At 46.0% G+C, this 26607-nt stretch overlaps 1 protein-coding gene across 5 annotated transcripts in view; it reads left to right on the top strand.

Annotated features, from left to right (window-relative positions):
• The window catches only part of ME3 (malic enzyme 3), a 184531-nt gene that overhangs the window by 5620 nt on the left and 152304 nt on the right, over positions 1-26607 (top strand). The gene's annotated exons all lie outside the window — the stretch shown is intronic.

Here is a 26607-nt window from a genome sequence, read left to right as displayed (position 1 = left end):
TCCCACCTTGTTGACTACCGTTCTGGCTTCATGAGATTGAAAGCATTTGCTGTTAGGGTTTCGTGTTTGTAATGGCTGACAGAACCCGTATTAGTCTGGCTAAAGGTTAGGCAATTGTAACGAAGCAAACCCAATAGGGAGGCTTAAACAAGACAGAGGGTAGGTCTGTCTTATAAACAAGTTGGGATGGACGATTGCAGGTTGGGGATGTGGCTTAATTTTATTTTTCTCCATCTTCAGCATCCATCTTACGTTTCATGGTCCACGATGGCTGCTCTGGCATCTGCCATCAGTTCCTTACAGAAGCCAGAGGGAAGGCGAAGTGTCTTTCAAGGGCACAGATTGAACATGGCAGATATCTCCACTCACGTTCAGCATCCCTACTACCACCAGCCTTGTTCAGTCCATCATCCCATGTCTAGATTTTGCAGGAGCCTCCTCATCGGTCTACCACCTTCCAGTCTTATTCCTTCCGATTCTTAACCCCATCTTGAGAGGCTAAAACTTGCACACATCCTCAGCCACTCTCTTTCTTTCACACCCCATAGCCAGTCAACCAGATAGTTCTGTTGCTGTGTTTTTGGACAAGTCTGGAATCCAACCCCTGCTTACCATGGGTCCCACCCTGACCTAAGTCACCAACATTCCTTGGCTGGATAAACTGCAGCCTCCTAGCTGGCATTCTTGCTAACACCTGAGCTCCTCTTATTTGCTCTGCACACAACAGCCAGTGTGATCCTTTTAAAACTGTTTGGTCACGTCGCTCTTCTGCTCAAACCCCACAAAGTCGGAGTCGTTAGAACACCTTGGGTGATTTGACCCTCTCTGACCTTGTCTTTGCTACTCCTCAGCCTCACTCACTGCCCAAACCAGCTGGCCTCCTCGATGTTCCTCACACACTGTAAGCATGCTCCTGCTTCAAGTCTTTGCAGTGGCTGTTCCCCCTTCCGTGAACACACGTCCCCTCCATAGCCACATGGCCATCCCCTCGTGCCCCACCAGATGCAGTTGTGAATGTCCTTCAATTTTCCTGGTCCTCCTGAACGTGGTCTACTTTCCTCCATGGTGTTTGATATTACCTAATGTACTATTTAATGACCTCACCTAATCTCACCTAATTAATATCTCTTGTTTATTGTTTGTATTTCCCCACTATCACGTAAGCTCCGTTAAGACAGGCATTTTTGTCATATTTGTTCATTGATGTATCCAAGCTACTCAGAACAGTGGCTGGCCCATACTTAGTGCTCAGTAAACAGTTATTGGATGAATGAGTCATTCAGAGACACGTCTGCTAAGATTCCTTCATTTCACCTCCCTTTTCACCAAAGCCCCCATCTTTCACCCTGTGTCTCTGCTCCCCAAAGATCTGCCTGTGTAGTGTGTATATGCCCAGGATCACCTCTATCTGGAGTGTAGATCACTATGGCCTTCTCTATGGCCCACTATTACTATGACCCATCTCTAACACAGGGGTGGCATTCTTATTCTGTGTCCTATTTCAAAGTTTGCCTGCATATCATTAGTTATCTTCTAGAGGCAATATGTTTAGTTTCATGTAATAAAATGTTAACCTAGGAACCCTGCCACCTGTTCTAAAAATGATTGTAAACAGCAACCACTAGATCTTGGAAATAGTGACACTGGAGGGCACGTCCCATACAGAAATACGTGTTGTCTGGCTCAGACCTGAACCAGCTGGAATCTCAGCCAGTCCAGCTCTCTGGGCTGTCTGTGTGGAGTGTCTGTGGATACATTTCCAGGTTCATCTCCAGTCTCCCTGTTTATAGTTTCTCTTGGTCCCCTTGGACCTTTGTAGGTTCTGGGGTTACGGCTTTATTTTACTTTGCATTTTTGCCATTGCTACCAAAGTTTTCTTTTATCATCTACCCTCTTCTTTCCAGATGCCCATTTTGTGGCGAGGGGGAGAAAAGGGCCTTTCATTCCTATGGCCATTGCAGAGGGATCACTAATGTGCAGCACTTTTGTTTGTAAGGACATGGACTGTTGTCCGCTTCCAAAACTTCACTTTGATGTGTGGAAAGTACATTGGGAAATCCTTTGGGGTGATGTCTGACTGCCTCTCTGATGTAGAACACAAAAGATGCTCTATGACGGTGTGATGAAAATCTGAGGGATACCCTACTGTTGGGGAGCTGAGGTCAGCGGTTAAAAGCATGCATTCATTCTGTACCCAAACGGTTGCCTGGCAGCCTGCTTAAAATGCAGTTCCGACCAAAAGGGACACAGGAAAGAGTAAAATGTACCCAGTCATTTGAGGAGAGGGATGTTTGATGGAAAGATCGTCAGCTTTGAGGAACTTGAATAAGAGAAAATCAAAGCTGCATTTGCTTTTAAAAGTTGTACTGAAAGCTGGAGGGACTGTAGAGTTGAATTGAGTGATTAGCAACTTGAGAATATTATTTTTTTAAAAGCATTTTGTCTGGATTCTGCACTGTTGTTGGCTAGTATCTACATGAAGTCCACAGCACACTTGGTCCTGAAACGTACTCCCCTAAGGTGTGGAACTCTGGAGAGGGCAGACCCTGCTGGGTCCTTTGTTTTGTTTTGTTTTGCTCTTTCAGAAAACAGAAGGACGGAGCCACTGTCTGCACAACTTCGCATCTCTCCTGAGTTGCTGAGGTGTCCTGTGACTTTCCCAGTAGGAGAAAGAAAGGAAGCCAAGTGCCTTCATTGTGTAAGGTGGAGCTGGGTCTCCACTTACACTAGACAGTCTCTATTCCCTCTTTCTCTGGTTTCTGAAGGAGGTGTTGAGTTTTCCAAGCCAGGTTCCTACTGTACCGAATTTCCTTCCATAGTGGAGTGCCTTGTGGAGGGGATTCGAGTAATAATTAAATGAGCTAGAATTTTTTTAGGGCATACAGTGTGCCCAGAATTGTTCTAAGCAGTTTTTATGATTAACACGTTTCATGTAATACCACAACCTTGTGAAGCACGCTGTTATTTTACAGATGAGGAATTGGAGGCACAAGGAGGTTGGCTGAGTTAGCTAACTTACCCAAGGTCATGCAAGTCATAATGGCAGAGCTGGGTCTTGAACCTAGGCCATCTGGTTATAGGCCTGCATCCTCTACCAACCCTGCCCTCCTCCATGATGCATAGCCACCTCCGGGCTGCACGTGCCCTCTCACTTGAGGCTGGCACATGGAGTCTGATGCTCTGGGGTCTTGCCAGGTACTAACAGGGTACTCCGTGTCGTGGAACCTCTGACAAACTGTTACCACCTCCACTGGCTCTGTTAGATCAGACTCTGGGAATTGGAAGGAACTTTTTTTTTTTCAACGTTTTATTTTTTTATTTTTGGGACAGAGAGAGACAGAGCATGAACGGGGGAGGGACAGAGAGAGAGGGAGACACAGAATCGGAAACAGGCTCCAGGCTCCGAGCCATCAGCTCAGAGCCCGACGCGGGGCTCGAACTCACGGACCGTGAGATCGTGACCTGGCTGAAGTCGGACGCTTAACCGACTGCGCCACCCAGGCGCCCCGGGAATTGGAAGGAACTTTAAAGATCACTGGATGCCTTCTCTTCACCCTTTAAATGTGTGTAATTTCCCAAAGACTCGTTTGTGTATCAAATTTATTCAATCAACATTTGCTCAGTATCTTTTATGTTTTAGGCAGTGGAAATCCAAGGTGAATACCACCTTCTTTTGCCTTCAGGGAGCTTACCATGTAAGAGGGGTGATGGTGGGACCAGTTAGTAAGCAGGAAGTTGAATTCAGTAGGTCAGTGTAATGAGAGGCGCATGGGTATTAGGGCTCTTCAGGGCTACCTCTGCCACACTGCCTTCCTTAATAATGCCACATGGAAGCTACTTATTCATCCTTTACACTCCTTTGGCGTTTAGCTCATGCAGTCATGGCTCTTTTCCACATTTGGCCTCAGTATACCTTTATAGTATGCATGATTGTCTCCATCTTGATATCATTTTCAGAGCCAGAGCCATGTCTGAGGTATCATGTGCCCAGCTACAATGCCTTCTTCGTAGTACCCTCTACAACCATTAATTACATGAATCACTTTCACATTCCCTCCTGGACAGGTAAGAAACTACTATGGTGAAGACTGATGGTATACAATCCCATCTCCTGTCTCTTCTAAAAAGATGGTGACAATGTAAATCCTATTTAGATCTCTCTATGGGACTTGGAGGATTTTGAAAGCCAGCAGAAATGTGTTATTCTGGTCATATACATTTTGAAAATCCATTTCTTTAAGAGAGTCTTCTGCTCTGATGCTGTGCCAGATGCACGTCATCTAAAGAATAGCACCTTTATGATGAAATTTTTTTTTCTCATCCTTGAGGCCGCTTTAAAGACATTAGATTTAAACCCACTAAAACTAACAACAGGTTAAAGGATTTTGGAGGCTGAGGGGAAGTAGTCAGCTCAAATCGATTGCCTGTGGTTTTCCAGGGATATGGCCTGGACCAGGTAGTAGGCAGGAGAGCACACAGGCTACAGTCTAGGGATTCGGAGTCAAGGTTGTAGTTCCAGCTCTGTCATTCACTATATTTGGGATCTTGGGAATGCCACTTCATTTCTCTAAGCCTCAGTTTCTCATTTTGGAAGGGAGATGATAATAAAATATACCTACTTCACAGGGTACTCCAGTGATTAAATGAAATGATATATGTCAAGCACATTGTAAGTGCTCAGTTAATTCTCAGTTAATCCATGTCTCTGAAGCTTCTGCTCCGTTCCTAACACAAGGCATCACACCATAGGCTGCGGACCTGCCCTCTTAGAGAATCCATTCTGAAGGAGAAGGGAAGACCGAGAGATCCAAATTCATTTTCCATTGGCAGGGATACAACCGATTTGGGCAGAGGTTTGATAAGAGAGGAATGAGTCAGGGAAGAGGCAGGTTGGGTGGAGACGTTATGATAATTTCTCTGTACTTGATGGAGCTTAAATTGGATGATCTAGATGTTTGTCTCAAAGAAACTTGAATAAAAATGTCTGTGGCAGCAGAAAACTCAAGAGCCATGTGAAGAGCTCGTACTTCTGGAAGTTGAGACTGGGGTGGAAGGGAGTGGCCACCATCAAACCCTGCAGGAATCTCAGGATTTTGTCCCAACATCTTGGCACATTCTAACCAAGCATTTAAAAATGAACTCTGAAAAACAAACCCAAACTTAGCAGATCTGTTTATCTGCCAGTCCATCGGTCTCTGTCTGTCTCTAACACTCTGTCTCATGAGGTTATGATACAAAGCAGCAAGACAAGAGAATGTCTGCTATAGTAGTTGAGCATAGAAGTTAAAATGTTGCTTCAAATTCAGCTAAATTGGGCACAGCCCACTTCACCAAGCTGGCAGCCAGACTGGGCAGAGTTTAAGAGACTCCTACAATCTCCATATACTCTGCTGTGGGTCATTAATGAATACTTGCATAAAAACATTTTAAATGAGGATCTGTTAGAACTCAGGATGAGCATCCCTCAAAAGACTAATAGGTCATCTTGTCCAGCCCTCCATCTCTGAGCAGTTACCATGATTTTACAGGTAAGGTTTCAAAGGCCCAGAGGGGCTGGATGTCCTGCCCAGGGAGTGAGTTGAGGTTGGTGTCTGTCCCTTTGACCTGCTGCCTTTGTCTGCCCTCCTAAAATAGTGCCTGAGTCAGCCCCATTGACTATGCAGCGTGCCTTTGAGTCTCTCCATAGAAAGGGGATGCTTTAATATTGAACATGGACATATGCTGGGTGTCCATTTGTGAAGGAAGAGTAGGCCTGCTCCTGATTCCCACCTTCATTTCAGGTTTTGTGTCTTTCTCTGCAGTAATGTGATCATGAAGACAAAACAGCTGACAGAGAGCTTAGCCCTAATGTCATGCTCTCCCTTCTTATCTCTTTTATTTTTGGTCTTTTCCACCCCATCATTGTTTGTTTTGACTGGTGAAATCACTTCAGGTCACAGAACAGTGAACAACGATGCCATTGCCCCCTGATAAAGCAGGCATGGATATGGTGTGGGGAAAAAACCCTGTTAACAGCCATTTTTAGAAACAGGCTTTGAAATCTGTCCATCAGAGCTGGAAGATTTCCACTGTTTTCACACTCCAGGAGCTGGCAGGAGCTTCTCCTCACGTCTCAGAAGCCTCAGGAGCTGCCTGGCCATGCCTGTGGGAGATGACAGCATGGGTGTGGGTGTGCGTCCTGCTGTGGGGCGCTGGGAGGGAGGGCCTGCAGGGCGGAGAGGTAGTCCTGCCTCCAGGAATTGGCCCAGGCTGGAGGCCCTTGAGCATCATGGGCTGTTCCTTTGTTGACTGAGCTGTTTGGCATTCTGTGACCTCCTACCAGTCAACTGGACACCGAGTCAGCTCCCTCCTCCGGGACTCATAATTGCTGGAGTAATAATATTAGAAACAATAATAATGAACACTTAGATAATGCCTGCCCTGCCAGATACTTTTATAGATGCCTTACATATATTATCGCCAAGCAGAGAAAAAATTGTGAAGTAAACTTTTCCTGTAGCTGTCTATAGAGAAGGACAGCAAGTAAATAAAAGTATACAGATGGTTATTAGTGGTAGAGATGAAATAAACAGGGCACAATGTGAGAGAATAACAGAGGGTTGACTTCAATGGTGAGGGAAGACCTCTTAAGGAGGTGATATTTGAGAAGGTTCCTAAAGAAAGAGGAGCCAACCAGAGGAGAAGCCAGGGTAAGAGTGTTTGGGGCAGAGGGAACAGCTCATGCAGAGTCTGGAGGCAGCAAGCAGCGTGGAAGGCCGGGTGCTGAGCCCTGACATAATGGAGTCCAATGGGAGTGCGACGAGCAAGGCAGGGGGAGGTGCGGGCCTTACCTAAAATCAGGGTGGAGAGGACTTGGGGGCCAGAGCATGCAGGGACGTGGAGTCTGGCTGCCGGGTTTCATTCTCTGTACAACAGGACACTCTTACGTGATTCTAAGCGAGGAAGTGATAGGATTGGATTTACGTGAATGAACAGTCTCTCTGGTTGCCCTCAGGTTGGAGGGCAAGAGTGGAAGCAGGAAGACCACTAGAGGTGACTGCAGCAGTGGGAGCGAGAGAAGACAGGGCTGGCACGTGGGTGATGGGGTGGAGGGCAGAGGAGAAAAGTGGCTGGGTTGGAAATCGAGTTTGAAGGTGGACTGGATGGGACATGACCCTGTGTCGTTCTTCAGATTGACCAGGACTCCATCTGCACAAATTTCCCTGTCATGCCACCCAAGCTCAATGCAGCTGCTGCTATAGTTGGTGGTGATACTTCCCATACTTCCTCAGCACACCTCATAATAACAAGGACATAGAAGGCTGGCGTTTTACCTTTGGAAGTGCTTCCTGGTGGGTCATCTCATTTGATGCCCACAAAAACCTTGTGAGGCAGACCATCTGTTTTATAGGGGGCAACACCAGGGCCCAGAGAGCCTAAGTGAATTGCCCAGGTATCCCAGACAATGACAGGCAGCAGTAATGAAGGGATCAATCCAGGTTCTCTGAGACTGTTCACTGGTTTATTAAACAGACATCTGTTGAGCACCTTGTGTGTCCAGGCACTGTGTTGGGTTTGAAAAAGAATGGGTTGAATCAGTCATGATCTTTGCCCTCAGGGAGCTTAGGGTTCAGAGGAAGAGACAGACTTGAAAACCCATAAATGTCATGCAGTATAATAGGTTTTATATTACATTAAAATTATGTTATTAGTAATGCCCAAGACATTTTTGCCTTGGTGGGAGAAGGGTGAAGTTTCTTAAAGTGGATGGACTTGGATCCTTATATTAAATTATGTAAATAACGTGTGACGTAAAGTAAAAATGGAAATCTGCTCTGACCTCTCTCCTGAGGTAACTACTTAATTTTATCTGTGTGTCAGTGCTAATACCTAAAAGGTATATAGGGATTCCCTGGGCGGACAAGGTGGAGGAAAGGCATCCTGAGAAAATATGGTAGAATGGCATGGCCTGTGAAGAACTGTGAGTGATTCTGAAGGACAGAGTGTGTGGGGTGATGGGGCTGGAGAGCAAGGCAGGGTCAGACATGGGTGGGGGACTAGGGCTGCTGTTGCCTGCCTGAAGAGTTTGATCTTAGTCCTGAAGGGAGGGGGCGCTGGGACGTGATACTGTGGGATTCAGAAGGGCCTAATGTGATGATGGGGAGGCCGACACATATCTGAGAGGTGCCAAGGAAGCAGAGACTGCATCCATTCCAGAATTCCTTGAGTGCCTAATAGCAGGAGGAGATCAAGATTTATTGTCAATATTCAAAAAAAAAAAAAAAAAAAAAAAAAAGAAGAAGAAGAAAAGCAATTGGAAACCAAATATTTATCCATCATAAATTTATACAGCTTCACTAGGATATTATATTTCTTTGTCTTTGCCTAGAATTAAACAGAGTAAAACTATTAATACTGGTTATCTAATGCCAGGATCAGAAATTCTGCTTGGTTTAGAATGTTGTGTGTCTTAAACGTTGGAAAATTATTGTGAAGTGCAAGATTTCTGAAAACCTGAAATTCCTTAAGGAGTACTTTGGCACTGGGGGAAATGTGAGGACTTACTGACTTAGCCTTACTTTAAGTGTTTTACTCTGAATATTGGTTGTTCTGATACTGATCCTTGTTCTGATTCTGTTCCCACAAAGCAGTAATCTGGTTATAATTTTATCTCCCAAAGTGGAGAAAAGATGTTGACTCACTGAGAACATGGTCATTTTTGTCATGAGGGGACATTGCCAAGCCTGGCCTTGCTGCCCTTCCCCCATCATGAAGACTGAGTGCGATTCTATTTTAACACCTACAGGGTTCAAGGGACTTCCTTTTTCTTCTGTGTTTTCCTTAAATCCCCTGGAAAAGCAATAATTCTTTACACTGAAAATGGAAAAAAATATTCATAGTTCAGAAATTGTATTTTCTAGATGAGAATTTCCTTCCTCTGTTTTTTCTTTTCTTCTTCCATTTTTTTTCCCCCTTGAGAACACTTAGGTGGAATAGAAACAAGGATTTGAAGTTCATGCAGTATGAACCTTTCACAAATTTGGCCTTCCATGGGCAGAGTGTTGTCACTTTCTCCATTGGATTGAATTTTAGCTTGCCTTTTGCTTTGCTGAGTCCTGGTTTGTCTTTGTAAACCATAATTCCTGGGGAAGGAAAATAGCAAATCAAAAGCTTATGGGAATGATTTTTTTTGGCAAATTTGACCCAGTATCAGTCACTTGTCTAGGTAAAAAACTATTTAAAGATTTTGAAAGAGGTGAAGTTTTAAAAGAATCAGCAGCACAAATGCCACAGTAAAACAACTCTTGTTTTTCATACAGTCTTTGGCATCATCTGGGCAAAGCCATCTGTCACATGCTATGACTGTAATCATGAAACTATGAACATCATAGAAAGTCCAATGATGAAAACAAGCTTTCCAGAATGAAAATTCCTGGGAGGCTAATAATCTTACAGTTCTTACAAAATTGTCAGAGATCTTTGGTTTTACACCATGGGTTTCCCAAGACTTTGATCTTGGGTAACCTATTCTCTAGTATCACTGCAGTGGCTGTCTTTAATTGACTTCCTCTTCAAAAGAATGAACTTTTATAATGGGGCCTACCACTGTAAACATTTCATAATATTGTAGCTTCAAAGAAGGAAGGCTGTAAACACATTTGAATCCAGTTAGCTGATGGTTTATAGATCTGAGGGACTCTTGGTTCCCTACGTTCCACAGGGGAAGCATTTATTTCATTGGCTTTGCCTCTGAAGTAGAGTTCCCATCAACCCACTCAGGAAGTGCTGCATTAGCATCTTTGGAAGAATAACCTCTTCTGATGTACTTTCCTCTGGTGTTTGTGTTATAATTCTACTTCTGCCTTAAACCGTTCTGTGACTTTTACTGTTGCTTTCTTGTTTTCCTTACCAAATGAGTAAGACTTTTCTCCTACTTTCTTTTTTTCTCCTTGGTGTTTGGCCCATTAGAGGTGCATAAGGGCTACTAAAAATTATGCTTAATTTCGATACATATTATTCACTTGTTCTTTTGAGATGTATTGACATATACCTTTCATTGACCCTGAGGAAATAGAGATCAGATTATGTGTGCTTGTTGTTGAGCATGATGATGTTAGCCTCTGGGAGTCAGAAACCTTTTTTCCCCCATTTCTTCCCATCAGAACGAAATGCTCAAGTCTGGAGGCTCTCATCCTGGAGAAGAGCTCCTGGGGCTGAGGTGAAGGGAGGGATGTATCCTGAAGTATCAGGATACACCAAACCAGGAAGGAGAGAAGAGAACCCAAGCGGGGAGGTAGGCCAATGGGAGGCCAAGAAGAGCTGAGTTGTGTGTTATGTTGGAGACCATAAATGAATGAAGAACATGACAGACAGGAAGAGGAGTGAAGAGGGAAGAATGAGGGTAAAGGTCCGTGGTGTGTGAGGTGGGACAGTTCAAGGTCAGAATGAGTGACTGCTGGCTGCCTAAGGAGCATTACTGTTTTGGTGGGTCTGGGAACCTCTGAAGAGGTAAGGCAGCTTCCTAAGAAAACCAAACTGGGCTGCAGTTGGCTGCAGATGGCCCAGTGGGTGCAAGAAGCCTGAGGTCTCAGGTGGTGTCATTTGAGCACAACGTAGCCACATGCTGTAGCTCTTGCCTGAGCACTGGGTTCATGGCCACTCACCTCTGCATACTATAACACTTGCCCTGTTGTATAGCTGCAGCTTGAAGGACATCAGAGCCCCTGAGGCTCAAGGAAATAAGACCCGAAGCCCTCCAACTTTGGGAAACCCCGTACTCTTTTAAATTTCCTTACTGTAGCCTTTAGTGCCAGGAGCTAGTATGTTCTGCAGATCTCCACCAAGCCTGAATTCCCCTGTTGCAGGACCCAGTGTACCAGAGATGTGCTTGCAAGAATCTTATCTAAGCACCAAAAGGCTGTCCTGCAGTCGTGTTTTGGTTGTGTCTTCTTCCTCTATCAGAGGACTCTCAAATTGTTATCATTTAACTGTACCTCCTCCTTACTAGTAAGGGAATGCTAGAAGCTGGGGCAGAACCCTGTAGATGGTTCTGGTTTGACCTTGAGGCCAAAGGTCAGTCCACTCTCTGCTCAGTGGTAGATTTTCAGATCACATGCCCAGAGGTAGGTTCTGATTCCCATCAGCTCTACTCATTCAGTTCTCTTCCACCTCCACCTGACCACACCTGTCTCGGGTTACCCACCAATGACAAGCCCGATGGCCCCCACCATCTGCCCATCTTAGAGACTTTGAATCACATGACTCTTAGAGCAAAACCATGTTTATAGCTTAATTTGAAAGAATATTCACATTTCTTTCACCTTGAAGGTTTCTGCTTTAATGTGGAGCTTCATTTTCATCCCCTTGAGCATTTGAGTTTGTAGAAGATAGAGGGGATTTCTATTCAAGACATCATTGAGATCAGCATGACTGGGTTTATGAATTATCTTTTTTCCTTTGAGGAAAAATCCTCATTGAATCCAGACACGTTAGAAAGCTCCAGTCTGGGACTAGGACTTGAACACACAAGTGTGCCCTCTGAGTCCTTTTTATGAAAGTCATCATTTATATCCTGGATACGGATGCTTAGATGTATGCTTTTGTGCCAGCAGGAATCAGTTATGACAACATGTGGGGGAGAGTTTATCCCTGGGACAAATATTTGGGTGGAAGTTTTGTGTTTTAAGACACTGAGCACTGATAGTAAATAAAATCATTTTGCTGTGAATTAATCACTTCTTATTCTCTTATAGGATCATGTGGAAGGAGATTGTGTACAGTGGGGAGACTCAGGTCATGCTTTTCCATTGAGTATATCTGCTAGAGGAAAAGACATTATTCCCTCCCCAGCTCCGTTTTAGACTCAGATGAGTATAGAAATCTCATTATTAAAACAAAAACAAGAATAACAAACTCTTGTGGGGAAGCACTGACTCCTGAGAGAGCGAGGTGGACACTGGCTAGGGAGAGAGAGAGCTACCCCAAGTTACAGACTTGAGTGGCCCTCGTTCTCAGCTCTGGGGCCAGGAAATGTGATCCATACTCATCTCAGAGCTTCTGTTTCTGGAAGATGGGAGTTGATTGCTTTCAAGTCTCTTTCCAGGCTGACATTGTCTAGAGATAGGATAGGATAGTCACCATGAGAATGACTTTCTCAGGGGCTTCCCAGCCAGCTGGAGAGGCAGAGCCATTCACATTTCCCTAAGGAGGTGAGCAGGGTAGAGCAATGGGAGGAACTCAGGCTGTGGAGTTCTTGGAGGGACCTGGGTCTGCACCCTTGCCACTTAACTGCTGTGTGATCTTAAGAAGCCTACTTGATCTTTCTCTCCGCAAGTCTTCTGTCTGCAGACTGGGATAACAATTCCAACCACCCAAGGTCATTTTCAGGATTAAAAAAAAGGAGGTAACATGGGGCGCCTGGGTGGCTCAGTCGGTTGAGTGTCCGACTCTTGATCTCAGCTCGGGTCATGATCTCAGGGTTTGTGAGTTCGAGCCCTGCGTTGGGCTCTACGCTGACACCACAGAGCCTGCTTGGGATTCTGTCTCTCCCTCTCTCTCTGCCCTTTCCCCACTTGTACTCTTTCTCTCTGTCAAAAATGAATGACCTTTAAAAAAAGGGGGTAACATATATCTACCATGCTTGCTTATCCCACAATCTGATGCACAGTAGGTACCCAGTACATGCTAGTTAGCTCCCATACTCTTTTGCTAATGTTGATGTCGTATTATATAATAAGAGTTCCAGAAATCTGAAAGATAATGTGTCATCCACTGGCACCCTGCACTCCACATGAACTTCTACCTTTTTCCATTGAGAGCTTTTAGTTTAACAAAGGCACATTAAATACTACGTATTTCCTTCAGTGCATTCTGTGAGTTGTGGTTGGTTTGGGTTTTTTTTTTTTTTTTGCATTTGTTTATAAAAATCAGTAGTAAATGCTGATTTCCCTTTCCCTTGGTAGCTGTAATTGCCATGTTAATGTAAAGGTCTGATTGCAGAAGTGAACACAGCTGTTATGTGCTCGATCTGCACAGCCCCCGGGGTGCTGTGTGTGTCCAGACCCGCAGCGCTCCCTGTGCTTACATCATTTGGGAGGAGGTTTCCAGGACTACAACCTCACAGGCAGTAATCACCTCAAACTCTGGGCTTGAGGTTAGTCTGGAAGTGAAAAGCCATTTGGGTTTACCACCGAGGGGAAGTAAGAGGATAGAGCATAGCTAAGGTAACCCCTGGGGAGGTTCTGTGGGAGCATGAAGCCAGGTGTGACTCATGCCAGGGTGTCTCAGTAAAGGCAGAACCAGCTGTGTGTGTATGTGCGTGCACACACATAGTTTGGGATCTCTTTTCTCATCTGGACATGCCTGTAGCTTCTCTATTGCCTTATATCCAGTTTCTTCTACCCTCAGTCCAGCTTCTACTTTAGCCTCCACTAGATGAGATTTGTAAAGCATGGACACTCCCCTTCCTAGAACTTTCTATGGCTTCCTCCCACCCTTACCACAGAGTTCACACTCTGAAGCACAATGTCCAAGGCGTTTTTCAAAGGGACTCACACTGTAGCTTCCTCATCTCTCGTCCTCACCACATGCTGTGTTCCTGCCTGCTCCCGAGTTGTTAATGTTCTCATGTGCACACCAGGCTGTCTCTCATCCACTTCTCTGTGCTCCTGGTCCCTTGCTTCTCTTAGTTCTGACAGCGCCTGTGTCTGCTCTTTTGGAAAGCCTCCCTGACAGCTCCAGACCAAATACAGGCTTTTCCTATCTCCACGTTATGCCCCTGCTGTGGCTCTTATCGCACTCCGGTGATGAGTGGAGTTTTTTTGCTTTTGTTTTTATCTTACCCACTGTGATAGGATCCCCCACAGACTGACTGTTCCATCAGTTTTCTTGGCCCCAAGAGCCTGCCTTGAAGCATTGCACACCTAGCAGATGCTTCATAGTATTTGTTGACTGAATGAGCTCATGAGTTCATGCACTAACTGTGCATGTGTAGATATCAGCTGTGGGTAAGACCCAGCCTTTGTTGGTCTTGAAACCCTTTGAGGATTCTGGATAGGGACCTCTTTAATGATTTCCTGATTTGGGGTTCCATTTTGTGCTGCTTTTATTCCTTGTGTAGATGCAAGAATAGTGGTAGGGAAATGGCAATTCTTGCCACACAAATTGTCAGCTTCTCATTTCCTCCTGATTTACTCCTGTGACCTCACAGCACCTGAAAGCCTAGATTTTATTTTGAGAAAGAGAGAGAGAGAGCGTGCGGGAAAGAGAGAGCGGGATTTTATTCTGAGGGAGAGAGAGAGAATCCCAAGCAGGCTTTGAGCTGTCAGCGCAGAGCCTGATGCGGGGCTCAAATTCATGAACTAAACGATGAGATTGTGACCTGAGCCAAAATGAAGAGTCAGACACTTAACCACCTGAGCCACCCAGAAAGCCTAGATTTTAGACCCCACTCTGCTGCTTACCAGCTGCTGGGTAACTACAAGCACGACACTTACAGTAAAACAGTACGAACATTTTTAGGGACACCGTGACATGCCTTTCACATTCAATCTCCACAACACCCTTTGAGGCACTTAGTAAGGTTTCTTTTCTTTTTTTGGTTTTTTTGGTAAAGAAACTGAGAAGTGGAAAAGTCATGTGCACAAGATCACTTGCATAGCAGACAAAAGCTAGAGTATGTGCTGCTGAGACTCCCAAACTTGTGCAGGTTCTACCTGACTGCTTTATCCTCTCCCAGTCTCAGTTTCCCCATCTGAGGCCTCCTAGACTGTTGGGGGATGAGGGAAGGACTGGCGGTTGTGCACATGCTCTGCAGGCTGGCACCTATCTCCTGGTGTGGGGGTGCCGTCCCTGTGGCCTCTCATCTGGACCGTCCTCCTGAACCAGTGTTGGCTGCAGCGGTCAGGCAGTGCTCTGCCCCTGCTCTCCAGTCTAGACCGTGACCTCAATCCCTCTCTTTTTGACTGTTTAAGAGGTAAATACCATAATACCATAATTAGTCCCATATTATAGGTAAGAAAAACTGAGGCACAGAGAGTATAATAAACAGAGAATTAACCCTAGAAAGTCTGAGGCCAGACCTCCTTCACCCTGCTTCCCGACACTTAACCACTCCACAGAACCTGCTGTTCCCTCAACACTCAGAAGCATCAGGCTTCTGCAAGGGCCGTTTTCCCCTCTGTGATCCTGATGGGCTGGTAAATGGTCCCGGCCTCCTCTACCTGATGCCATGGGAACTTTGTGAGTCTTCCCTGAGACATGGGGACGAGGTTCAACAATGTAGCCCCAGAAGAACCTGGAAGGGAAATAATCAGGTCAAAAGATCAGAGTTCTAATCCTGCCTCTGCTCTTTAACCAGCTTGTGCTGGTCCCTCAACCTCTGTGAGTCTGTTTCTCTATCTGTAAAATGAAAATAACATCGGGGAGCCTGGGTGGCTCAGTCGGTTGAGCGTCCGACTTTGGCTCAGGTCACGATCTCGCGGTCCGTGAGTTCGAGCCCCGCGTCGGGCTCTGGGCTGATGGCTCAGAGCCTGGAGCCTGCTTCCGATTCTGTGTCTCCCTCTCTCTCTGCCCCTCCCCCATTCATGCTTTGTCTCTCTCTGTCTCAAAAATAAATAAACGTTAAAAAAAAAAAATTAAAAAAAAAAAAAAGAAAAGAACATCACTGAATTGTTCTAGAAAATGACACATGTTCTCTGAAATTTATAAAGCTCTTGTCTTAGCTTGGGTTGCCTTAACAAAATACCATAGACTGGGTGGCTTACACACTAGTCATTTTTTTTCCCAGTCCTGGAAGCTGGAAGTCTGAGATCCCAGTGCCAGCGTGGCTAGGTTCTGGTGAGAGCCCTCTTCCTGGCTTGCAGGTGGTGGCCTTCTGGCCATGTGTACTCACATGGCTTTTCCTGTGTACATGCACCTATGGAGAGAGAACACTCTGATGTCTCTTCTTCCCAGCCTGAGAGCCCTGCCCTCAGGACTTCATCTTAACCTAATTACCTGCCAGAGGCCCACATCCAAATGCCATCACACTATTGGTTTCAACATATGAATTGGGAGGGAAGGCACAAATACTCGGTCCACCACAGCCCTCAGCCTATGATATTCATCATCATGATGTTAATGAAGAGAAGGAAGGCTACTGTAGGACCAGTCACCCATACCCCCTTTGGGGGACGTATTAAGATCACCTGCAAAGCTCTCACGCCTCAGGTCCATAGACAGTTCCTAATTTTTTAACAGTGCCTGGTGGCATCCAGGATGGAACAAAGATACAGTCTCACTCCTGAAGAATTGCCATGGAGAATTCAATCTAAATTAACTTGTATTGTTCCTTATCATTGATTAGAGTTTCAGTTTGTCCTTAGGGAGCAAGCCAAGGCTAGTGTTCAAAGGAACCTGCCTAAAGTTTCCCAGAAAGAACAACAATGGACAAACCAGCTGCTATCTATGACTCTTTTTTTTTTTTTTTCAGAATAAAAAACAAACAAAAACCCCCAAACAAACGCAAAACCCACAACCATTTTCCAGCCCATAGATGTGACCTTCTCTCTTACCTGAGCCTTCAGTAAACATTGAGTATGGGACTAAAACGCTGCCTGCCATCCTTTGTTGTTTGGATAATGTTCTTTTGGAGACACAGATCATTTATTTCAAGCCAAACGCCACAGCTTTTCTGGAAGACAGCTAAGTAGCGGATCTGATTGTGAGCTAAGAAAACTGGGAAGTCCAGTGGCTAAGATGCTCTCCCAGAGTCGTGCTGCCTGCCAGCTAGCCGACATGACCAGCCCTCACCGTCAGGATGCAGGTGTGGAGCCTCACGGCTGCTCAGGCTGCTGGGGGCTGAAGCGTGAGCTCAGGCAGGGGTGAAGGTGGCTCACAGATGGAGGCTGTGGCCCCCATACTCTGTGGTTCATTTGGGGAGGGGGACTTTTTCAATTTTATTTGTGGGGGGGGATTTAAATCAGGGCCTCCACTTCTGACTGACCAGGTAGAGACTTCCCTGAACACCTCTCTCAGGTCTCCCACCTTTTTCCTCTCTCTTCCTCTTCCTTCCCTTTCTTATGCCCCAAATGGCTGTGTGTTGGAGTAGAAGGAGACGGTGTATTTGGGATAGGAATTGGGGGCTGAATTAATGGACTAAGTGCAAGAAGGAAATTCTGGGTCCTTGTGATTCTTCCCTTCTGGATGCCAAAGACAATGTGATGTCAGAGTCAGCACAGGGCTGTGAGCCCTGGCCCTGCTCTTATCCCAGCTCTGCTGCTAAAGGGAGGCCAGTCACTTAACTGCTCTGAGTCCCAGGTGAACCCGTCTGGATAGTGAGATGTAACCGTACAGTATCACTGTGATAACCCACCAGGATGGCAAATGTAAATATGGCTTGAGAGGCAGAAAGTGCTATTTATGTTAACACTTGCATTACTTATAACATTAATTATCAGTCATCGCACTTTCTGTGTGCTGAGTACCAAGCCAAGCATTTTACATATGTTAACTTTTATATCTCATGATAACTTTTGGTGGCCGGTACTGGTATCATTATGATGCCCATTTTACAGAATTTGAAACTGAGGCACAGAATTATGTGACTTGCTTGGGATCACACAGCCAGTGCATAATGAAGCTGGGATTCACATCAGAGGACTTTAGCTCCAGTGTCTGTGCTCTTGACCACCCTTCTATAAATATTAGCTGTAGCCTTGCAAGGAGAAAGATGCATGGGTCCCAGTGGAGTAGATGTCTGCATTATTCCTTGGCTTCCGCTTGTCCAGTGGCCTCAGTCCTCTCTGCTGGGAGCCACCATGCAGCCCACCTTGACTGCTGCCTCTCTGGGTCTGTTCCATCTCCAGGATTCTAAACTGTCTCTGAAGAAGCTCCCCTCCTTCCTATCTGGTCCACCGAATACTAAGGGTAGGCACCTGTGGCTGTTGAATCCTTCTATACCATGTCCCCAACCCCATGTCCCTCCTGTCGCAAAGTCCTGTTGCTTCTTCCTTTCCAGAGTGCCTCTCACTTTTGGATTCCTGGAGCCGCCATCACGGGCCAGCTGTCCCTGTGTGCTGCGTGTCTGTCACAGTACCCTCTTGGCTGTTGGCTGCTCTGCTCCAGCTTCAGTCAACCATACATCCGGCCCCAAGACAGCTTCCAAAGGCTTTGCTCTGTCGTGTACTGTCCTGTTTGGAGAGACTCGGCTGCTATTGCCTGACAGTCAGAACCCAGCCCGTTTGGTCTGTTGCTTGAAGTATCCTGTGATGAGACCCCTCCAGACTGACTCCCCCCATTACTTCCCTTCACACATACTGTGATCCAGGAAAACAAAACTCTCCCTTCTTACTGGAAGTGCCTTGACTTTCCTGCCTCTTGGCCTTTGCTCAAGCCAGTCTGCTGACCTCTGCAGGCCACCACCACTCCTCTTCATTTGTGCCTAAGAAACCCTGTCTGTAGCAGATGCTTGTTAGGAAAACTTTGATGGTGCATGTGATGGACATGCTGTCTTCTTCCTCAGAGTCTTTCTAGCACTGTTCTATGTTGCTCTCTGTCCTGGGGAAGAGCAAGCATTTGGATTTCAGATCAACCTGGATTTGTTTTCCAGATACCTGTTAATATGTTCCTCTCTCTCACTTCTACCTAGCAATGGGGCCTCAATGTGCTCTCTGCCTCTCTTTTATTTCTCAAATTAGATTTCTCCTCCATGCCCTTATTTTCTAGTTATTTGATGTAGACAGTGGAACATCGCATTTAACAAGGAGAGCTCCCCAAACCAGCATATTGGGGTTCAAATTGTGGTTTTGCTTCCCCTGACTATGTGACTCTAGACAAATTGTCTAGGCATTTTGTGCTCAGGTTCCTAATCTATAAATTTTATATTTATAGATTTATCTATATATTTTATAATAGGGCTGTTAATAGTACCCCTCATGTCATCATCAACGAAAACGAAATGAGCTAGTACTGAAGCTTTCAGAACGGTATCTGGTACATGCTAAGTGACTAAATGTCAATCTGGCCTTGGTCACATCTCTCCTGTGTGTCAACAAGCCTACTGGAGACCATAAAGCCACTTTATCCTTTGCAAAGAGGAGTTTCTGTGGCCAGAGAATAAGAAACCAAACCCCCAGCCAGGCCACACGATGCTCGATGGTGACTCAGTGGTCACTGCTGGAATGCGCATTGGAGACCCACAGCGTTTTTCTGTGGGAACCCTCAACATCCTGACTCTGTGTCCCTGGGCGCTGGGGCTCGTGTGGTGCTGGGAAGGAGAATGACTAAGAGCAGCCATTTGGCTGTGGTGACTGACTCAGGAATGAGAGGGCTGAGCGGTGGGGACTCTGAAAGCCCACGCCTCTGTGTGTTTCCTGTCAGTACAACTCTGCTCCGTGGCCTGGAGCATCCACAGAGGGGTTCATGTAACTACACCACACCCCAGGTTTCCCTGAAGGATACCGCCTGCCTGGGCCACCACTCACACCTCCTGTGCCCACCTAATACCCTGGGAGGGCGGTTCTGCCCTCAGTCTCCTCAGTGCTCCCCCTTCACGGTGGGTCAGCAGGGTGTCACAGACAACCAGTGCCTTCAGGGCTGGAAAGAACCTTGGGATTGGGGCACAGTGCCGCTCCCCATTTTGCAGTTATGGAGACTGATATCCCAGGGGAAGCAGATAGCTAGCACTGCCTTCAGGACTGGACCCCTAAGAACTGATTCCCAAGTCTGTGTTCCTTCTGGGAAAATCTGTTACAGAATGAATCTGCTTGGCTGTGGTGTGAAAAGGAGGCAGAATCAGGTACAGGTGAGCAAGTCCCAGGTACCAGCTTAGCAGAACCTGCACTCCCTGGCTCTACCCGGCTGTGGGTTTCTCCTCTTCGCTTCTGTTCACCACCCTCTCCCCAGCAAGCTGTGAGGCTCCGGGGAAACAGCCGTCTGGAAAGAGGCTCTACTCGGGCTGCACACTATGGCTCTCCTCATCTCTCGAACGTGCCTCTGTTCCCAGTGCCCAGATCACAGCACGGTGACCTTGGCATCAGGCATGCCACTGTGGGGCCATGGACAAGGCGCTTAGCCTCTTGGAGCCCCCGTTTCCTCTTCTGCAATCTTCTGTGCTGAATTAAATGAGATAATTATAGCCAATCCTGGGAACAACGTCTTGCATAGAATGAGCATCTAACGTGCAGTGCCCATTACTTATGATGACCTGTTATTTTTAAGACCTTCGCTCACATTGCCTTTATTATGCCAGTGGTTCCAGATGCATAAGAATGGCTGAGGGAGCTCTGTAGATGATACAGCCTGATTTAGGAGGTCTGGGACGGGGTTGGGAATGTTCTTTCATTTGTCAAGGAGACTCTGATGTGTATTTGGACTTGGGAACACAGAGCCCCCTCCTTGCCCATTGTCTTCCTATCGTGAGTGTTGCCCTAATTCTTTCACATTTCTTCATTCTCTGCAAATTAAAGGCAGGCTCGTGGGTGGGCTGGCCTTAGCTTTGGAAAATTCTGACTGAGGTCTCTAATTTGTCTGTCCCTCCTAATGAGCAGTGTTCCACCAAGACATGGATGTGCAGAGAAGGGGGCCCTGTCCTCTCGGGAGGCAGGAGAGCGCAGGGATTGAAAACACTAGGCTTCAGAATTGGAAATCCCTGTGTTCAGATCCAAGGTATGTCATTTACTGGCTGTGTGTCATTTAGCAATTTCCCTTATCTACCCACACAAGCCCCAGGACCACCATTTTCAAACTATTTACTAAATGTTCTACTCAGCGCGTGGCATCTTCCCCACCCCCCAAACCAGCTGTTCCCCAGCCTCCTGTTTCCCCAGCCTCCTGTTTCCCCAGCCTTGGTGACCTGGGCACGTCTGTGACTTGGTGGGTGCATCCTCTCCAGCATCTTTTCCATTCATGCCCTTCCTGCCAGCCTTGCTTGCCCCTTTGCAGGGTGTGGGCAGCCCCGGATCTGTCTCCCACAGGGGCTCCTGATTGGCTGTCTCTTCCTCTCAACCCCGCCAGTGCCTCTGTATTGCTGACAGACTCATGCAACACTGTATAGGCACCAACCTCAGCCCGAAAAACCCTTTGCAGATCCTGACTCAGGCCTCTAAGAGCTCCCTCACACTATTAACATGATTATTCAAGAACTAACTACAGTTTCTGAGGAGAAATGCTGGAGGTTGGTGTTCCAAGGAGATGCCAAGAAGTGTGTTTCCTCCAGGCCAGAGGCCTCGTTGGATCAGATCTGCTTCATCCTGTCCATTTTCTTGGCATTTGGACATGTTTGAGGTAAACACTGTGGGAGGTTTGGTTTTTTTACCTAAAATTGTAATGTTGCCTGTGGGCTTGGAAGCTTGGATATAAAGCACCAAGTGGCTGCTTAACCTCGGTAGCAAAGGACAAGCCAGAAACACATTCCCAGTGGTCTGTTTTGTGGAAACCCAGAAGCGGTGCAATCCATAGCATCGTGAGGCACGCAGGAGAGCCCCTGGAGACAAAACCCTCTGAGGCATCCAGCTCAGGCCCCGAGCCTGCAAAGTCCATCTGCACTTATAAAACTCTTCAAGCAAGTGTTCTCAGTCCTGGTCTCACCATCAGAAACACATACTTCTGCTGCTTGCTCTTTTCTCCTTTATGAAAAACAGAGGTGAGTCAAGGTGCCTCTGGTCTTTTGTTCACATGCTATTAGTATGGCCTTGAGCTCTTTTCATCAGAATTCTTTGCGGAAACTCTATACAGAAAACAGATAAAAGCAATGAAAGGTTCACCAGGGGATTTAGATCTTTACTGTAAGTAAGTCATTGTTTGCTGAACCACTGTAGTTCCTGGGTTCCAGAGCTCTGAGGCAAGTGCCCTGTAGGCGTGCTTCGTACAGTTTTATTGTCATGGTGCAGGCTTAGCATTAAACCTCAGCCGTTCAGATTGTGTTATTCACATCCACCTTCAATCACAGTTCTTGTCCATCAAAGCTGACTTAGGAAGCGCCTGGCAGCAGCGGGTGGATGATAAGCTTGGCCAGCAGGGTAGTTTCTGTAAGCTGCCTTATTAGGTAAGAATGATGGCTTGGCTCAAAACCTTAGACACCCCTGGCTTGTATCGGGCGGGCTGCCTTTGACCTCTGCAACATCAGAACCCAGGGCTCAACAGATAGGCAAAACAGTCAGGACTGACCTTAGGATTGGAAGACAATGTAGACTGGCCAACATTGTTTCTATCAGAGAGAAAATCTAAAGCTTTAATGGGTTGGTCTTCATACAGTATCTGAGGCTCCCAGTGATAAGGAACTTGTAACCAGTCTGAGTATACCATTTCCCAGTAAGTAATAGGAAATCTGGTGTCTTTTATCCATGGGGTGGAGAAAGAACATCTTGTCTAAAGCTTGATATTTGGTCAACCTGTCTTCAGTTTAAGAGAGTGTTCCTAAGTTTTTAAAAACTGTTTTCTAAAGTTAAGGGCTTCTTTAAGAAAACAAATGATTATAAGTACTGCATCTTTCTCTTGTAATGTGTTTTGAAGCCCCGTAGACAGAGCCATGCCTCTGGGAATAGTCCAGCTGCTCTAAATGTTGTAACAAAGGAATACAAGTTCAGGGACATGAACTCAAAATGCTAGACGTTCTCATGACCCCTGTGAGAAAGATAGTAGGGCTCCAGTTTCCAAGCCTGGGTTTTCTTTCCCCAAAAGACAAATCATCAGTCAGGCCCATTGAATTCTCCATATAATCAGTCAGTTTTCGTAGGAGCAAGGAGCGTGCATGTGGCCCACGGGTTTCTGTCTGCAGGAGCTGTTGGGTGTGTTAATGCAGAACGTCAAGGAAGCAAAGTGGACTGGCTCCACACTTGGGCTAATCAGGTGACAGCCACGGTCACCTTACTTATTTGATTTTTTCATCCCATATTTGCCAGTGGGAAATACTAGATCTAGAAGGTTGTCCCCATGTGAAGTCTTTCCTATACCTCTATAGAGTTTCCTCTAGGTAGGACTGTAAAACTGAGGCTCAGAAGCCCCTAATTTAGTCAAGGCCTACATCCTACACTGGTCTGCAGAAATCCAAAGTCTGTATTTGCACCTCCTATCTTGGTTACCTAACCCATTACCTAAAAAGGAGCTGGGATCCTAGGCAGGCTACCAGAACAGAAACATTATTAAAGTCTCCAGGGAGGACTCATGTCTGGATCAAGTTGTAGGCCCTATTATCAAATCATCTACAAGGTCAAGGGCAGACACACTGTAGGATGCTGGTTCTCAACCTTGCACATTGAATTATTTGATGAATTTTAAATAGTGCCAATGACAGTTTCCCCCTCCAGAGATTTTGATAAAATTTGTCTGGGATATAGCCTGGGCATCAGAATTTTTATTTTTTGCTTATTTTTTTACTGTTGCTGATTTACTTTTTTTTTTTTTTTTTACTTTTTTTCTTATGTTTATTGATTTTTGAGTTAGAGAGAGAGAGACAGAGGGTGAGTGGGGGAAAAGGCAGAGAGAGTGGGAAACACAGAATACGAAGCAGGCGCCAGGCTCTGAGCTGTCAGCCCAAAGCCCGATGCAAGGCTTGAACCTGTGAACTGCGAGATCATGACCTGAGCTGAAGTCAGATGCCTAACTGACTGAGCCATCTAGGCTCCCCTGGGCAGCAGAATTTTTAAAAGCTCCCCAGGTGATTTAGATGTTAAGCCCAAACTGAGAACCAATGCTGAGGAAAAACAGAAATGCTATCTTAGAATGTGAGGCTGGAGCTGTTTAATTATCTGCCGCACCAGGAATAGAACCCAGAAGGGGGTTCTAGTGGCCCAATGGTATTAGGGAGAAGCCTGGAGGTGGGCAGGCAACAGAGCTCAGCTAAGGCTGGGAGCCAAATTGTCATACTAACTACCTGTGATAATAATTGTGGGAGCCAAAAGGTTGATTCTTACCTACCAGCTTGTAATTATTTTGTGTACCTGAATCTTAACTCTCAGAATGGATTATAAGCCCCCTCAGAGTTTGAGATGCCAGTACTCATCCAAAGATGTCTGCCATCTTCACCATCATCCCCAAACTCTAGGCTCAGAAGGGTGGGACCTATGTTATTCTTCTTAATCTCCCAGGCTGCAGAGCACAGGGCCTGCTACTTGTTGACTAGACATGAGGAGGATGGGGGCATCTTTAGGTAGGGGCATGGTCATCCCTGGAAAGACTAATATTTTTATGTGAATTCATTCTAGAAGCCATTCTGCTTTTGTGTGTGAAACTGGGACTGTGTTTGTGTATGCTGACACTGAAGGTACCCTTTCCCGGCAAGTCCACGGGTCTCCTGCCAGAAGGCTAGTCTCCGTGCTTTTCCTTTGGTGCTGGAACACAGGTTTCTGCAGCACAGTAAATCTGCTAGTGCCGATGGCCTTGGCAGAGAGGCCGTAAGGAGATTCACTGGGTCCTGTGGGTTGTGAGTTTGAGGTTGATACTAAATCCTTCAGAGTGAGGAGAAAGGGGCAGACTTCACAAGTCAGCAAAAAAGCTGCCAAGAATGTGCTTGCCAAATGGCTGTGTACATGAGTCTCAGAGCCTTGGTAATTTCACTGTGTGTCTGATTGAAAAATTATATTCATGGTCTTGGGTAAGGCAAGAATAAAAGCAATAGTATAGTTAATATTTGTATGCTTCTGAGCAGAGAAACTTTCAGTTTGAAAAAGTTATTCTTTCAAAGTTGAAAATCACAAGGGACAAGCAAATTTGGTTACAGTTTTGTAAGAAGTCCAGCACCAGTCCTTGTAGCCAGGATACAGAAGGGATCGAAGGATATTGAAATTTGTTGAGCAACTGTTTGATTTACAAGTTGTTTTGTAAAGAGTAGATCATTCAGTACTTGCCACACTCTGTGTTACCCATGAACATGTTTTCAAAATACAAAGATGAGACTATAATCCATCTGCTTAAAGACCTTCATTGGCTTCCAGAACTTTTTGGAACAGAAAACCAATCCTTGATGTGGCCTACAGGGTTTTGCTGGGCTGGCCCCACAGTAGCCATGGTCTGTCCACTCGGATCACAGCAGTTTTCAGATGAGCCCCACTCCTTCCCACCGCAGGGCTCACACTCGTGCTTCTCTCTCCTGCAACAGCCTCCACCTGCCATCCACAGCACAGCCTCTACTGACCCTTCACCTGGTTAGGTCCAGCTCTTCCTTAGATCCCAAGGGAAGTGTATTAGTGAGGGTCCAGGCAGGGGACTAAATCCATGCCAGTTATCTGAACCGAGGGGGTGTCATATAACAAACCATTAAGTACAAAATTATTAGTTAGATAATAAAAATAGTGAAAAGAAAACTCTAAGGCAGGGCTGGAAACTGTGGCTGCTGGACCAAGTCCAGTTCATGTTGTACTGGTATGACCAGTGAGTTGAGAATGGATTTTACATTTGTAAAAAGTTGTTAGAAGAAAATAATACAACAAAGATAGCACGGGGGCCACAAAGGTTGAAGTATTTGCTATCTGGCCATTTACAGAAAAAATTTGACAACTTTTTTTTTTCTAAGTTTATTTATTTTGAGAGAGAGAGAGCATGCAAGGGAAGGGCAGAGAAAGGTAGAGAGAGAGAATCCTAAGCAGGCTGTGTGCTGTCAGCACGGAGCGTAATATGGGGCTCAAACTCATGAACCACAAGATCATGACCTGAGCTGAAATCAAAAGTCAAGACACTCAACCCACTGAGCCGTCCAGGTGCCCCACAGAGGTAACAACCCGCAGTTGCAGCTACCACCCCTAGGTCTGCGGGAACAAGAGTGGGAATTAATAAAACTCAGAAGCTTAATGAGGGGACCCAAAGGCCCTTGATCCAGACCTCTGAGGAGGGGGCGCCAGCCAGTGGCGCTGCTGTCTCTGAGGTGGGTGTGATGAAGCTGGTGTCACAAGTAGCAGAAAACTGCACCCTCCACCAAGCTGCTGCCTCCGGAAGGACACTGCTACCTGGCAAAGAGGCTTTGCAGGTACAGGTGGCACTCAAAGGTACGGGAAGTCCACAGAAACTCCTCAGGAAGCGGGCAGGAAGGAGCAGCTTCCGTCTCTCCCCTCCAGGCTTTCATTCTCCCTCCGTTGCATCCTCTTGGGTGAGCCTTGCACAAAAGCAATTTGCAAGAGGGAATGTGGTCTGCAGAGTCCCAGCCCCCAGATCACACCACAGACTGTAGGGGAATAGGTTTCGAGCATGATCATTCAGTACCAGGCGCAGGAAGCCTTCTCTGAACTTCATGATGTGCTCAGTGCCCTCTATCATATCTTTGTCCTATGTTGTGTCTTTTCTCCACAGCACTTAGTACAGTTAACAATTAATAATAGTAAGCACGTGGGGTGCCTAGGAGGCCCAGACAGTTAAGCGTCTGACTCTTGATTTTGGCTCCGGTCATGATCTCACCCTTGGTGAGATCGAGCCCCACGTTTGGCTCTATGCTGACAACACATAGTCTACTTGGGATTCTTTCTTCCCCTCTCCCTTTGTGCCTCTGCTGCTCATGTTCTGTCTGTCTCTCTCTTTCTCTCTCTCTCTCTCTCTCTCAAAATAAATAAACTTAAAAAAAATAATAGCAAGCACTTATACAGTACTTGCTATGTGCTTCCACAGTTCTATGTATTTGTCAAGATAAAATCTTCACAACAACTAGAGATAGATACTCATATC

The sequence above is a fragment of the Panthera onca genome, chromosome D1 (genome assembly GCF_046562875.1).
Source record: "Panthera onca isolate mPanOnc1 chromosome D1, mPanOnc1 haplotype 2, whole genome shotgun sequence".
NCBI lineage: Eukaryota > Metazoa > Chordata > Mammalia > Carnivora > Felidae > Panthera > Panthera onca.
The sequence above is the reverse complement of the archived record's forward strand: the minus strand, read 5'-3'. Positions and strand labels throughout refer to the sequence as shown.